The sequence below is a fragment of the Cervus elaphus genome, chromosome 26 (genome assembly GCF_910594005.1).
Source record: "Cervus elaphus chromosome 26, mCerEla1.1, whole genome shotgun sequence".
Taxonomy (NCBI): Eukaryota; Metazoa; Chordata; class Mammalia; order Artiodactyla; family Cervidae; genus Cervus; species Cervus elaphus.
Window position 1 is genome coordinate 45,473,172 of NC_057840.1, and position 14,437 is coordinate 45,487,608.

Sequence of the window (14,437 nt, forward strand, 5' to 3'; positions counted from 1 at the left end):
TCTCCTTGCTGTCCAAATACCTTGTCATTATATTTATTTCTGCAGGCTGAATGTGAAGTCATCTGAGGTTTTCTGTGGGAAAGTAGCATGATCAGAGGGTCTATTTCAGAAAAATGACAGAATGCAAGGGGGTTGGAAGGGCATAGTGCTTGAGTCTGGGGGTGGGTTTGGAGTACTATATATATGTACTATATATATAGTACTATATATACTATATATATAGTACTATATATATATATATATATATATAGTACCAATTGACTCCAGGAGATGGGATCCTTGTAACCTAGCCTTTTTTTTTTTCCAAATGCCTCCCCCGACACCACACACAAACATAAACTCCCTTCTACCAGCAAAGAAAAGGAAAGCTTTGGTCCTCCACCATTTCTGTAATTCCTCACAGTGCTGAGTTGGAAGCATGGTATGTAGACATTATTCTGAGGTCATATGTGGTCACATTTAACCCTCAACTTCATGCAGACTCTTCTGCATTGGCTGGTTTCCCAGCTGTGACTCAGAGAGAGCACTTATCCACCTTAGAGTTTCAACTGGTGTGAAGTGAACCCAGGCTAAATTTTACCCCCGTTTTACCATGGTCACTCTGATTGTTCCACCTGTCCTCAAGTCCCAATACCCACCCTCCACACACACCACGTGGATGTTATTAGTAATCTTTTCATCCTGTTTTTGGTTTAGTTGAATTTCAAGATCTTGCGGTGGGTTTGCAGCTTTCAGTAATGTGAAGCATCGTAGGCTATTAGCTTGACAGGAGGAGCTTGTTTTTTTATTTCCCCTTCAGAATTGTTTAACAAATTGCATTTGCATAAACTGCCAGGCATTCAAAAGTGTTTGACAAACTGAAGCATGCTACAGATTCAGCTTCTTTTGGCACGTATGGTCAGTGATACGTACTTCGTTGGAGTGGGTTTGTCTCCTAAAGAGTCTTTGAAGATGTTGCTCTATACACTTAATAAAAGAGACAAAAGGTGTTGGGGCAAAGCTTCTTGTCTTGGATTTATTTTTTTAAGTGTGAATCCTGAGAGGAACTGTGGTCACAGCTAACTCCTGAGAGAGCTCCCCTCCACACGTCCTGTCTCTGTCCATCCATGGTTGCTCCCGACAGAAGCAACACGGTGATCACTAGCCTCTTGGTGTCTCTTTTTTGTTTAATTTTTCCTTAATGTTTTTGCAGGTGATTGGAGAATTTTATAGCTACAATGGTATAGTCGGACTCCTTTGGAGCACCTGTCATTTGTGTTTTTACTGTTGTTTCAAATTTTTGTTAGAATGAATAAGAAGCCAAAGAAAAATGTTTCCCAAAGACACTCATCTAATTATTGAGTTGCACAGTTTCCCTTTAAATGGGTGTCTAGTTTTTTTTTTTAGCTCCTGATTTGTTTCATTCGTTTGTTTCCTTTGAAAATGTTCATAATATTTAATTACCCTCACTAATTCCTCAGTGCTTAGATTGTTACAGGCTTTGTTTGTTATTTTTATAGAATTCATCTTGCCTTTTTTTACAACCGATTTTCCATTCTCTTGGAGTTACTGAGTATAGCACATTGATTATGCAAAATCTTTTTATCTCTATCACATTTATATTTTGTTCTAAATGACATTGTTAAAAATTCATAAAATTGGTCTGTATCAGTTCCTTACAGTTAAATTGAAAAAAAAAAAAAAAAAGAAGGATGCATCACTTCAGCATGTTCAGAACATTTGCAACCCTAGAGATTTTTTTCTGAGCACAAAATGTGTTCAAGAGCATAAGCCAGCCTCAGAGGCACAAAAGATGAAAACAACTGAATTAGTTTCATTCACTCTATTCTTTGGAGTCAAGAAATTAACCCAGAAATAACATGAATAGTGAGATGATGAGCTGAGAATCGGAAATGTTTTCAACTTCCTTTATCTAAGATGCTCATTGTTTGGAGGTGACTTTGTACATTTTCATGTCATTAATGACTACAGATTAAAACTGAAAAGAGAAAAAAGTATTGTATCCAGATCTTACTGGCCCAAACCAATTGTGTGATATTATACTTTAGAGACATGGGTATTTTTCTTCATAGGGTATCTTTCTTTTTGCCCTCTTCTACAATATTTGGTAGGCCACATATTTAATCACATAGAGGCCATAAGAAATACAAATGCTTGGAAGTTCACAGGGCCACGTAAGAGCTTGATGGCTTGGGGAACATGAGAAGAAATTTCATTTTTACTTGGCAGTAAGACATGAGACGACAGAAGCCTTACGGACGCAAGTAGACAATTTAGAGGAGGCCATCGCTTCTGGCGAGTGGGCGGGGCTTGTTGAAGTCTTCCGGTGGATCTTCCGGTTCTTCTTGCCCTGCCCCCAACATCCAACTACTCCATGCTCGCGTCTCCTGGTCCTTTAGTCTGTAAACGTTCTGATCCTCCGGAACACATCACAGGGGAAAAGGTGACGTTACAGGAAACTCTGGGAGCAAGGCTGAAGAGGGGGGCAAAAAAAAAAAATGACTTGAAAATTCATCATCCAAATTATGACAAAATAATGAACAGCTATAAATGTATGGTCCATATCTTTTTCATATTTCTAAATAGTGCTATCAGGAAGGGCCTTTCTCTCTGACAAAGACTCAATGAGAGGGTATGGAAAAGTTGCTTTGAAAAAGTTACTTTTAAGATATTTAAGACTACTTTTTAAACATAACATAGTTTTGCTTATGGGGTTCAACAAACATCAAGAGGCTGTTTCAAGATCTGTTTTAAACAAATTCTAATTTAGGATAAAGAGAAGCCATTCCAGCACTGGACCAAAGATTCCTGAACCAAATTATTTTTGTGTTTTAAGCAAGTTTCCTGGGCTTGTAGTCTGGAGGTGCCAGGGCACCTCAGCCTGCATTAACCTACCTGCTCTGGGCCGGTAGGATTACACAGAGAACCAAGCTCAAGGGTCATTTACATGTATTTCTTCCCAACTCTGTATCCAGTGGTCTCATATGGTGACTTGAAATTGGCCATGATGAAAGAATTTATACCACAGATACTGGCCGGTTCTACAAATCACACCTTTATTCCCTGAGTTAGTCATTTAAATATTTGCCAGAATATCTGTTTCTACTGATAATTTTAGGACACTTGCTTTGAAAACTCCGTGTTGGTCTGATTATGTGGAACTGTTTGCTTTCAGCGTTTATTTGCCACTAACTCTTAGACACAAGCTCTAGGGACTCGGATTTAGTTTCCTGAGCCCTACAGGCTGGACTGGGTGGGGCCTGGGCCTGGGGAGTTCAGGCAGGGGCTTCTGACGAGCTCTGTGGCCTGTCTCCCCGCTCCCGCCAGACTATGTGCTATCCCACCTGGATCCTCACTGTTGGCAGCTAGAAGCAGCCGCCGTGTGTCCCGAAGAGCTTGCTCGGTGAGGAATTCCCAGAGCATAGGCTCTCTCTGCTCTGTGGTCACACTTCCCAGTGAAAGTCAAAGGTCTTTTTGTTATCGTCTACTTATATCATCCTGTGTTTTCCCCAAGTCTGCCCCCTGCACACAGTTTATAGGGTACACCTTGCAAGCATTGCAACAGTCTCTTTTCTGGGATGAAATAAACAGTACGTGCAAGGACAGAGTACATGGGAACAACATCTTTGCATAAGGCTGACTTCTAATGAGATCAAAGCATTGGATAAAAGTGGTCACATTCTCACAGTCCTGTAGGCACGATTGTGGGGCAATGAGAGTGCCGGGCCCTGGTTTCACGTCTGGCTGATGTATAGAGCTGGGCTTGGCATTTCAATAAAAAAATGGCAAAGGTTTGGCCTGGTTTACTGGTGAGACGTTTGGTGTGGTGTGGGTGTATTACATACAAACTCTCCCGAGGCTCGGGCGGGAGTGAATTGTTCCAGTCTCCTGCAAGTGCCATAATTCATTAGCCACTTGCACCTGCCGTGCGGCAGGTTTCTTTCCCAGCGGGAACCAGGCCCCCTCCAAGCAGCCACCCTCTCCTGGGACTAAAGCAAAAGTGCAGTGTTGTGGGTGCGCGTTGCGTCTGTTGTCTATTTGCATCTTCGACCTTCTTGTTGGGCACCTTTCCAACTCTTCTGGCTAAAGCGGCATTGCTTTCCCTTTGAACGAAATATTTTTCTCTCTTTACAACCCAATTTATGAATATTTGAAATACTCTTTGTGTGTGTGTGTGTGGTGGGGGGGCAGGGAGTGTACAGGGGACTGTGGAAAAGAAGTTTAAGAGAAAAAAAAAAATCCAGATTATAGACATGAACTTCGCCAATAGACACTTTGGACACTTTGCCAAATCTGGTGCTTCCTTCCTTTGGGGAGGTCATTCTTGAAGAATTGTGTCTGTCCTTCATCTCAGTAGAAGTAATTTATTGCCATTCACTTTCAACTGTACTTTCACATTTCAGTTTTCTTGTACTATTTTTGGTAGAAAATTGGCAGCCTTGAGTTGCCAACCATGCAGGGAAATTTTTAAGTCTTTAAAATTTTTTTTTCAGTATCAGTCGTAACTTGATTTTTATTTTATAAAAAGTACTCCTTTGGTTTTTGTCTTTTCCTCTTTGGACTCTCTTAACTGTATTTGAAAATGGACACATGATGAAACCTAATAATAAAATTCTGAGCACAGATTTCTCTCTTGGCAACATTCTTGAACCATGATCATAGTTTTGTAATGCTGTGTCCTAAACGCCAGAACGACATTTATAGCTTGCTAGCTGTTGAGCCCGCTTAACCTTGAACCAGCTTCAAGGCCTTCATGTCAGCATTAGCAGACAGAGCCCCCTGCTGGAAGTTCTGGGGACCAGATTTCCATTGGAAATGGAGGTGGGGCAGCGGGAGGCAGGGGAGAGGGCTGGGGGGAGAGGGCTGAGGGGGAGGCATGGGGGGACGGGAGCGGCTGTCCCAAGCGCTGGGAGACCAGGAGGCTGGAATATGACCAATGCTGTGAAAAAAATAGATGGCATGCTTTTGACTAATTGCATGAGTTATTATCTCAATGAATGCTTTTCAATAGCTGTTCATGTCCTTTTGAAAGTTTGGGTGATAAAGGCAGGGAACCTGATCTCTTCCAATCATGGACTGTTTCTCAAATTAGTATTTCCTGAGAAAGATTCTTTAGGTTGTTGATAGGTATGCAGGAAGAAATGGGGTCCTACGGTGCAAGTAAGTTCTAAGGGTGGATTAAATACAATCAAACAGGATTCTTGGTTGCAGCACTTATCAGAGTCTTTAATATGAAAATAGTATTTCAAACAAGACACTGAGCTTCCCCTAAAATTGTTGGGCTGTGGACCTCTACGTGATACTCTTATTAATGTTTTTGGAAGTGTTTCACAGAATATCAATGTAGGAAATCCATTGATGTTCCTCTCATTTTTTTCTAAGAGTTCTGTTTTAAAGAATATTTTATTTCTATTTTATTCCAATGTTTCCAAAGTATACAACATTGAAAGCTATTTCTTATCAATATTTTTACTGTTGTTTTTAATGCTGAGAGACACAGTGCTTCGACACTTAATGATTTTTTAAAAAAATTATCTTGAGTCTAATTCATCTTGGATCTTTGTTCAATGTTTGTGCTAGTCTTACCAATATCTTTGTTTAGACCCAAATTAACTAATATTTTGTAGATATTACCTTTCCTTAGCTTCTATACACATGCTTTGTTTTAACAATTGGCAGTTTAAAAAAAAGTAAGACTTAAGAGTTGTAGGCAAATACAGTATTGATTCTATATTGGGAAAAAGAAAACTGGTCTTATACAAACATTACAAAAACAAACTCCTCTCATAAAATCAAAAGCTGTCTGAAAAGGAAGGCTTCTTATTTTTATTAGAATTACAGGGCTTTCTCTTAAAATCTGCTACTTTAAGAACATTCCTCTGGGATCATGGACAGATGCTTTTCGTTTTCTAACTGTGACTGACCAAGAGGGATATGTACTAGAAAACATAAAAACTCATGAGAAATTTCTAATTTTGCCAGATTTCCAGCTTGAAAGCTTTACAAGGTTCTAATTGTGCAGATCACGTTTTAGTAAACAAGTGTTCTGTCTCAGCCAGATCTTCTGTTTCTCGGGGGTCTGTTCCTAGTTATCATATCACCTAAAACGCTGACACCCAGTACACAGGTTTTAGTCCCCTATGCCCTCCAGCTGTGATTAGTTTCTGTAAGATAGCGTTCCCCGGTTCCCCGGGGGACGCGGGTCCACTGGCCAAGCTTCAGCCTTGTTCTCCGGAGGAGCGCATCACGTGGCCCCTCTGTTAGATGTAGGCCACTGCAAACTGTGGAAGAACGTGGTCAGAGTGATTAGGGTCACGCGGCGCTTACTGGACTGTCTCCATTCAGGACTTGCATTCTGGAAAGATTCTCGGCTTTAGGCGGAGAGCTGCTTTGCTCAGGAGGGAGAGAAAATTAATTCTCCAGTCCGAGATCCTCCTTCTCAACGCTGCGTCCTGAGGTTGTTGGTAAATTCTGCTCTCACCCTGCTGATTCGGGGTCAGAAGACATCTGCTCGAGCTTCTGACTTGGAGGGCTCCAGCAGGAGAGAGACGTGCTGTCTGTCCTTCTGGGACAGGGGTGATTCCACCCAGAACCCCCAGACCAGGGCTCTCAGGACTTACCAGCGACTTCATGGAACCTCCTCCAGGGCTGTGCATCCTGACTCTGCAAAAAAAGCTTTCCTTCTGTGTGCTTCTCCTTTGAGAAAGACCAATACATAAATATTTGATTTAAATCAAACACACTCACATGTATGGGATAATTGTGCTGAGTGGCTCAGTCGTTCGGCTCTTTGCAACCCCGTGGACTGTAGCCCACCAGGCTCCTCGGTCCATGAAATTCTCCAGGCCAGAATTAGATAATTGCTTCTTGCCATGACAGAAATACTCTTTACTCTGAAATGTATTTGATTCCTTCAAATGCAAGGTCGCTGTAAATATGATGGACATGTGAAAGAACAAAAAGTCCTTTTCAGGCCCACAGCTGCTGTGGGCATGGGGGCATGGCTGGCCTCTGTGCCCTGCACTCCTGAAAACAAAATGCATCATCCCACCCGTCCCAGAATAGTGCCTGGCGCCTCCTCACTCCTTCCAAGGGGGGGTCCCAGGCAAAACTCAGAATGCCTGACGATTCTCGGGACATGCTTCTACCCAACAGTTACTCCCTGTCCATCTGAAATTTGAACTTAGCTGGCATCCTATTTCTATCTTCTAAATCCAGCCACCCTAATTCCAAGTTCCTTAGAGTCTTCACAGACCAGACACTAGCTTTTCTAAAAATGACTTGTGTTCTGAGACAAGGAAAGTAAGCCGAATGGCAGTTCTTTTTACGGACAGCCCACTAAACTCTCAAGACTCACACTGTGGTTGGTTCCCACACTCGTGCCAGGACCTGGGGCTTTCTCTGTCGGATGACGTAGAAGCTGCCAGCCGTTCTGCACCGCTGCCCCTAAAAGCCTAACCTCTCAGCTGTCACCTAAGGATCCGGTGGCCCGGCCACACCTGACCTGGGAATAGGACATCTTATTCTGGAAACGAGGCCTCCTCGCGCCGGAGGGTCTGGCTCCCTCCCAGCCTCTCCAGCGCCTCCTCCTGCAGGAAGCCCCCAAGGGCTGCTGCTCACACCTACCTCCTCCCCCGCCTCGTTCTCTTCGGAGCCCCAGGTCTGCTCTGCTGACAGTGTATTCAGGGGCACTCACACTGTGTTCTGACTCACCTCTGTGCCGTCATCTCCTCAACCTTGCAAAGACCTTGGGAGCACAGTTTTGAGTTTTTCTGGCATTCCCCCATATATTGTGCACTATTCTTAGCAAGTGTTTAGTAAACGCTTCCTGAATGAATAAAAACGTCATCCCGACAGAAGTTCAAGCCATACACTCAAGAGATTTAGCCTGACAATCTGACTAACATGTTCAAAAAGCCATTTTTTTGTGAAATAACAGATCTTACCAACGGCTCTTGTAATAATCCTTGTGGAGTGGAGGGGAGGGTGGAAATTTATCAGCTTCTTTTAATACCAGAAAGATAATCCCACAGCCCAAGCTTCATCCTGGCAATTATGTCAGTTCTTTGTTGCTCTGCTTTAGATTCTGGGTCCTCAGTTCTCAGGGAATGTTGGGGAGTGACCTGGGTCTTCTACTTTTTTGGTCCAAATTCTCTTTCTTTCCACCCGACCCCCTTACCCGCTCAGCTCGCCCTATAACTCTTAAAACAGTTTGCCTCACGAGGCCCCTGACTTTGCTACTGTTTCTCCTTCCACTTAATCAAAACATTCTTTGGTTCCTCTTTCTGATTATCTTGGAAGAGAAGAGAGAATTCTGACTTTGGAGTCAGAAAGTCTGAGTTCAAACCCTGCTTCGAATTCCTTCCAGGGCTCAACTGGATCCCAGCGCCTTGTCCTGCCTTGGAGAGCAGAGTGGAGGGCTTGGGGGCTGGTGAGTAAAGCGACAGAGCATGATGCTCACAATACTCGGAGTGCCCGGCGTGTAAGTGAGTGAGTCAGCCATCAGACTGAACGTTTCTCGCCCTTGCATTTTAGAGACCCGGAGAAGGACAGGCGGGCTACAGCCCATAGGCTGTAAAGAGGGTCGTAAAGAGTCAGACACGACGGAGCGAGTGGACAACAGCAAAACACCCAAACACTGCACGCTTCACCCTCCCCGCCACCCGACTCCTCAAGGCCTTCCATTCATTAGTCCGGGAGGGCGGCTCTGTTGATTATCCCTCCATCGACTCCTTTTCCAGGCATGATCTGAGGCCCATCCTGTCAAAATAAACGTTTGGTTTCCCAGCCTGCTCAGAGCTGAGGTATGGATAACGAAAGTGAGTCACCGGTGGTCTCCTATGCAGGGTGTTTCAGGGGAGTCTGTATTTGGGGTTACCCGACCCACTAGGAGGAAAAGGCAATGGCACCCCACTCCAGTCCTCTTGCCTGGAAAATCCCACGGATGGAGGAGCCTGGTGGGCTGCAGTCCATGGGGTCGCGAAGAGTCGGACACGACTGAGCGACTTCACTTTCTCTTTTCACTTTCATGCACTGGAGAGGGAAATGGCAACCCACTCCATTGTTCTTGCCTGGAGAATCCCAGGGACGGGGGAGCCTGGTGGGCTGCCGTCTGTGGGGCCGCACAGAGTTGGACACTACTGAAGTGACTCAGCAGCAGCAGATCCACTAGGAAGTAGCTTGGTACCGTCTTACGGTCGGATTTCAGGTTGGGAGTCATGTGCAGCTGGCCCTGGCTGCTCACCTCGGAGGCTCTGAGGGCACTTTGTTGTTCTTGGAGATGAGAGGATGGAAGAAATGATGCTGAGAGCTCCCCCTGCCATCAGTTTCTTTGCTTTAACAAAATTTTTAAATGTTTTCGTTGATATTTCTTAGGGGACAAGAAGTTGCTTTTAAAAGTTAAAATTTTAGGAAAAAGGTTAGTTGCTTCTTTTTTTTTTTCAAACTGTAATATATACAGTGCACGTTATCAGTGAGCGCTGACTCACTGCCCTTCATCATCACGACTCCCTCGGAGGGGAAGTGCCCCTTTATCTCAGGGGGCCTGACAAGACCTCAGTGCATTAACTGGAAGTATGGAGGGTACCAAACCAGAGAAATACCATATTTTCTCCTGTATAGACACACCTATGATCAAGTTTAATTTATAAATGAGGCAGAGTAAGAGATTAACAACAGTAAGCAATAAAATAGAACAATTATAACAAAACGCTGTAATAAAAATTATGTAAGTGAAGCCCCCCCCCCTTCCAAAATATCTTACTATACAACTTTAATGCTTTTTCCATCTTAACTAAGCACTTAAGCGGTGTGGTCATAACTTTTACAGCTTGAGGTGTGACAGCAAAGCTAGCTTGTTTCTTTTGCTTTCTTCACATTTTATGGACAGAAGAGTCACTCGCCATGAGCACACTATCTCAGCATACGGTTTGTTTCTTTCCTTATGAAGCTGAGAACGTCCGCCGTTTCACTTAAAGGCAGTTTCCTGCTTCTCTGGGGCAGACCCCAGCGGCCAGCATCACGGCTTCTGCACTTTGGATTAATTACTCAGTAACACGAAGGGTGCTGGAACACCAGCACTGTGACCCCTCGAGGGTCTGATGATCGAGGGCTCCTGAGCCACTAACAGGCGGATGGGCGGGACACGTGGGTGATCCCCACCACGGGCAGGTTGGAGCTGTGGGCATACGCACGCTGTACCTCTGAAACTTTTTATTTAATGTTTTCAGGCCCCAGTTGACCACTGGTGACTGAAACCAGAAAAGCCAAGGCCATGGATGGAGGGTGGTGACTGCACTTTCACTGTCCCCATTTTAGCAGAGAAGATGTGGAAGGCTTAGGAAGTGTCAGTTCCGGCTGCTCTATGACAGACCTCTCCACGTGGAGTGGCTGCAGCCGGGGGCTGTGGGCCCGTGGTTCTGTCACCCAGCTGGGCAGCTCGGGGGCGGCTGCGCCCTGATGTCTGGGCAGGATGTCCCCCTGCCCCCGTCAGGGAGAGAGAGGCGGGGAGACCAGGCCTCGTCTGGGCAGGATGTCCCCCTGCCCCCGTCAGGGAGAGAGAGGCGGGGAGACCAGGCCTCGTCTGGGCAGGATGTCCCCCTGCCCCCGTCAGGGAGAGAGAGGCGGGGAGACCAGGCCTCGTCTGGGCAGGATGTCCCCCTGCCCCCGTCAGGGAGAGAGAGGCGGGGAGACCAGGCCTCGTCTGGACAGAATGGCCCCCTGTCCCCGTCAGGGAGAGAGAGGCGGGGAGACCAGGCCTCGTCTGGACAGAATGGCCCCCTGTCCCCGTCAGGGAGAGAGAGGCGGGGAGACCAGGCCTCGTCTGGGCAGGATGTCCCCCTGCCCCCGTCAGGGAGACAGAGGCGGGGAGACCAGGCCTCGTCTGGACAGAATGGCCCCCGTCCCCATCAGGGAGAGAGAAGAGGGGAGACCGGGCCTCGTCTGGACAGAATGGCCCCCTGTCCCCATCAGGGGGAGAGAGGCGGGGAGACCAGGCCTCGTCTGGACAGAATGGCCCCTGGCCCCTGTCAGGGAGATTGACGGGGAGACCAGGCCTCATCTGGACAGAATGGGCCCCTGCCCCCGTCAGGGAGAGAGAGGCGGGGAGACCAGGCCTCGTCTGGACAGAATGGGCCCCTGCCCCCGTCAGGGAGAGAGAGGCGGGGAGACCAGGCCTCATCTGGACAGAATGGCCCCCTGTCCCCATCAGGGGGAGATCGACGGGGAGACGAGGCCTCGTCTGGACAGAATGGCCCCTGGCCCCCGTCAGGGAGAGAGGTGGGGAGACCAGGCCTCGTCTGGACAGAATGGCCCCCTGTCCCCATCAGGGAGAGAGAAGAGGGGAGACCAGGCTTTGTCTGGACAGAATGGCCCCCTGTCCCCGTCAGGGGGAGAGAGGCGGGGAGACCAGGCCTCGTCTGGACAGAATGGCCCCGGCCCCCGTCAGGGAGAGAGGCGGGGAGACCAGGCCTCGTCTGGACAGAATGGCCCCCTGTCCCCATCAGGGGGAGATCGACGGGGAGACGAGGCCTCGTCTGGACAGAATGGCCCCCGTCCCCATCAGGGAGAGAGAAGAGGGGAGACCAGGCCTCGTCTGGACAGAATGGCCCCTGGCCCCTGTCAGGGAGATTGACGGGGAGACCAGGCCTCATCTGGACAGAATGGGCCCCTGCCCCCGTCAGGGAGAGAGAGGCGGGGAGACCAGGCCTCGTCTGCGCCATCCAGCAGGGCGGCAGGAGGGCTACAGGGCAGTGGGAGAAGGCGCTTCTTAGGTCTCAGCTGTGAGTTCTGCCACTCTCCGGGCGGCCACCGCCATCCTATAGCCAAGCCCAGAGTCGGTGAGAGGGCGCCCGTCAGGGAGGTGGGAAAAGGGAGGCAGGACCAACCGGGAGCCTCGACTACAACCCCCTGCCACAGAGAGGGTTAGTAACTTGACTGAAGAACACAGCTCCTAGGAGGAGGCTGGGAATTCGAACCCAGACGCCTCCCTGACCCCGAGTGACAAGGCAGGCAGACCGCAGAGCGTATGTTCCAGTTGCCCCAGTCACTCCACTCCTCTGAAAAGCAGATCTTTAGGGGACATAAGCTGGACGTTTTAGAGCCATGCTGAATGGTAGCTCAGCTGGGCCAGCTTCTGAAGGCCCTGCGTCGCCGGTGGCCTTAACTGTTCAAGGCCCACACCCACGCCCAGCTCAAGTTCAGAGTGAGCCTTCCTTCCCGGGGACACTCCTTGGAGCCCTCCATCCGACAGGATCCTGTAGCATAAACGCAGAGTCGGGTTTCCGCGCCCCACCTCTGCCCTGCATCTCCAGTCGCGTCCACTGCGCTCTCGCTGGACCGACGCTGGTGTGGAAAACAGGCTCCCATCCAGGGCGGCTCCGGGACTCTGGCAATGACCCGCTGACACCTCTGCCCTTGAGGGCCGGGGTGTGGGACCCGCTGTAGGCCGGCTCCCTTTTCGAGGATGAGGCCCGGCATCTGATAGGTTAATCTTTAATTACCCCACTTCCCTCTCCCAGTCCGCGTGTCCAAAATCTAATTATAGTGCCGGTGACGCCGTGACCAGCCGGAGCCAGAGCCATAAAGTCCTTCCAGCAGCTCCTAGGCTCTGCACGCTGGGCCCTCGGGTGTGAGGCTCAGAGTCTGGTCCCTCCATCGTGGCTTGAGCTCGGGGCAGGGGTGTGGGGGGGCTCCGTGTCTCACTTAGCCCCCAGGGTAGTGGAGGGGCACAGCTTCCGTCTCCGCTTTGCTGCCTTCCTTCTGCAATTTCAATCTGGAAGCTCAGCATCTATTTGGAAGGTTCTCCCCTCTGATTGGACCTCCCTGGTAGCTCAGATGATAAAGAATCCGCCTGCAATGCAGAAGACGTGGGTTTGATCCCTGGGTCTGGAAGGGCCCCTGGAGAAGTGAATGGCTACCCGCTGCAGTAGTCTTGCCTGGAGATTTCTCACTTTATTCCCTGTAAACTCAAGAATCCTACGGACAGAGGAGCCTGGCGGGTTACAGTCCACAGGGTTGCAGAGAGTCCGATAGGGCTGAGTGACCAACACTTTGACCAGTTTTACGGGGTCTGGAGCCCCACACAGGGACTCCTGGGTGATGGCCCTGCAGAGGGAGCTGGCCTGGTGAGTGGGGAGGGTCCTTGTGGTGGCCATAGCGCCATTTCCACCAGATTCAGAGACCTTGTCAGACCTTAGGAGAGTTTTGAGGACCAGCCCGTAAACCTATTCAGAGGCCTTCGCTGAGACTTCAGCATGAAAGCAATCCCCTTGCTTGGTCGGGTCTTTGCCTCTACACTCCGGAGGGGGTCTGGGTTTACGGGGAAAACTGAGAGGAGCCTGCCAGCAGTCGGGAGAGAGGGCAAGTGCAGGTAGAGCCAGGCCTCTGAGTTCAGGTGTGCCGCCACTCTGGGAAAGCAGCGCCCGGCCGGACCGGCGGGCCGGGCATGAGGGTGCTCTCGTTGGCGCAGAGGCGCGAGGAGATTGCACTCCGAGGGCGGAGCGGGCCGCCTCCGTTTCCAGAAGCTGCAGGGGGCGCTCCGGCTCTCCGGGCGGGTGTCCTGCGCTCCCTGTGGGGTCCAGGGTCACCTTGGTGGAGCCTGACGTGTGAGCCACGCGCGGAAACCACGGTTGGGCTGATGGAGACCTGCTCGGGATTTTCCGAGCAGCCACAGCACCGAGGAGCCCAGACCATAACTGCTTAAAACTGCCTGGTGGGCAGGGGTCCTGGGGCCCTGGGCGGGGGTCCTGCAGCTTCCAGAAGCCCCACTCAGCCCCGGGGATGCTCTCCCGGGGGTTCGCCGGCCGGAGCCCAGTGTCTCTCCACCCGCAAAGCTGTCTTCATACAGTCCCCAAGGACGGGGGTTGGGGACTCTGTCATAGAAATGACTGTGGTCCCCTCCCGTGGGAAAAATGAAGGTGAAGTCACTCAGCCGTGTCCGGCTCTTTGCGACCCCATGGACTATAGCCTACCTACCAGGCTCCTCCGTCCATGGGAATTTCCAGGCAAGAATACTGGAGTAGGGTGCCATTTCCTCCTCCAGGGGATCTTCCTGACCCAGAGATGGAACCCAGGTCTCCTGCATTGCAGGTAGATGCTTCACCCTCTGAGCCACCAGGAAGAACGCCCCTGGGATCTGACCACATGTAACAGCACCAGAATCACAGATCCCTGGAGAGAGCTGTTTGGCCTGAGGCCTGGGCCATGCAGGTCAGGGAGAGACTCTAGTGCAGGGAGCCCTTCGCTAGCACGGCCCTCATCCCAAGGAGCCCCCGCAGTGGGCAGTGTTGCCCCTGTCCCAAACCCCAATTTCCTGGGGAGACTGCAGGTGAGAAGGGCTGATGGGGTCTTGGCGCTCCCCTTAATTCTCTGTCTCAAGTTCAGAGGCATCTTCACAACTATTGAATAGGAAACGAGCATCCTCAAGAATTCATCCCTG

General features: G+C 49.4%; 2 long non-coding RNA genes across 2 annotated transcripts; one reads left to right on the plus strand and one right to left on the minus strand.

The window, feature by feature from the left end:
• Positions 1–891: 891 nt before the first annotated feature.
• Positions 892–6,972, minus strand: LOC122684355. Its single transcript, XR_006338005.1, has 3 exons — positions 6,748–6,972; positions 6,621–6,663; positions 892–2,473 (listed from the first exon to the last, which is right to left on the minus strand). It is a non-coding gene; the product is annotated as an uncharacterized LOC122684355 (long non-coding RNA).
• Positions 4,724–8,773, plus strand: LOC122684354. The gene is made up of 3 exons (XR_006338004.1): positions 4,724–4,821; positions 8,369–8,431; positions 8,536–8,773. It is a non-coding gene; the product is annotated as an uncharacterized LOC122684354 (long non-coding RNA).
• The last annotated feature ends 5,664 nt before the right edge of the window (positions 8,774–14,437 follow it).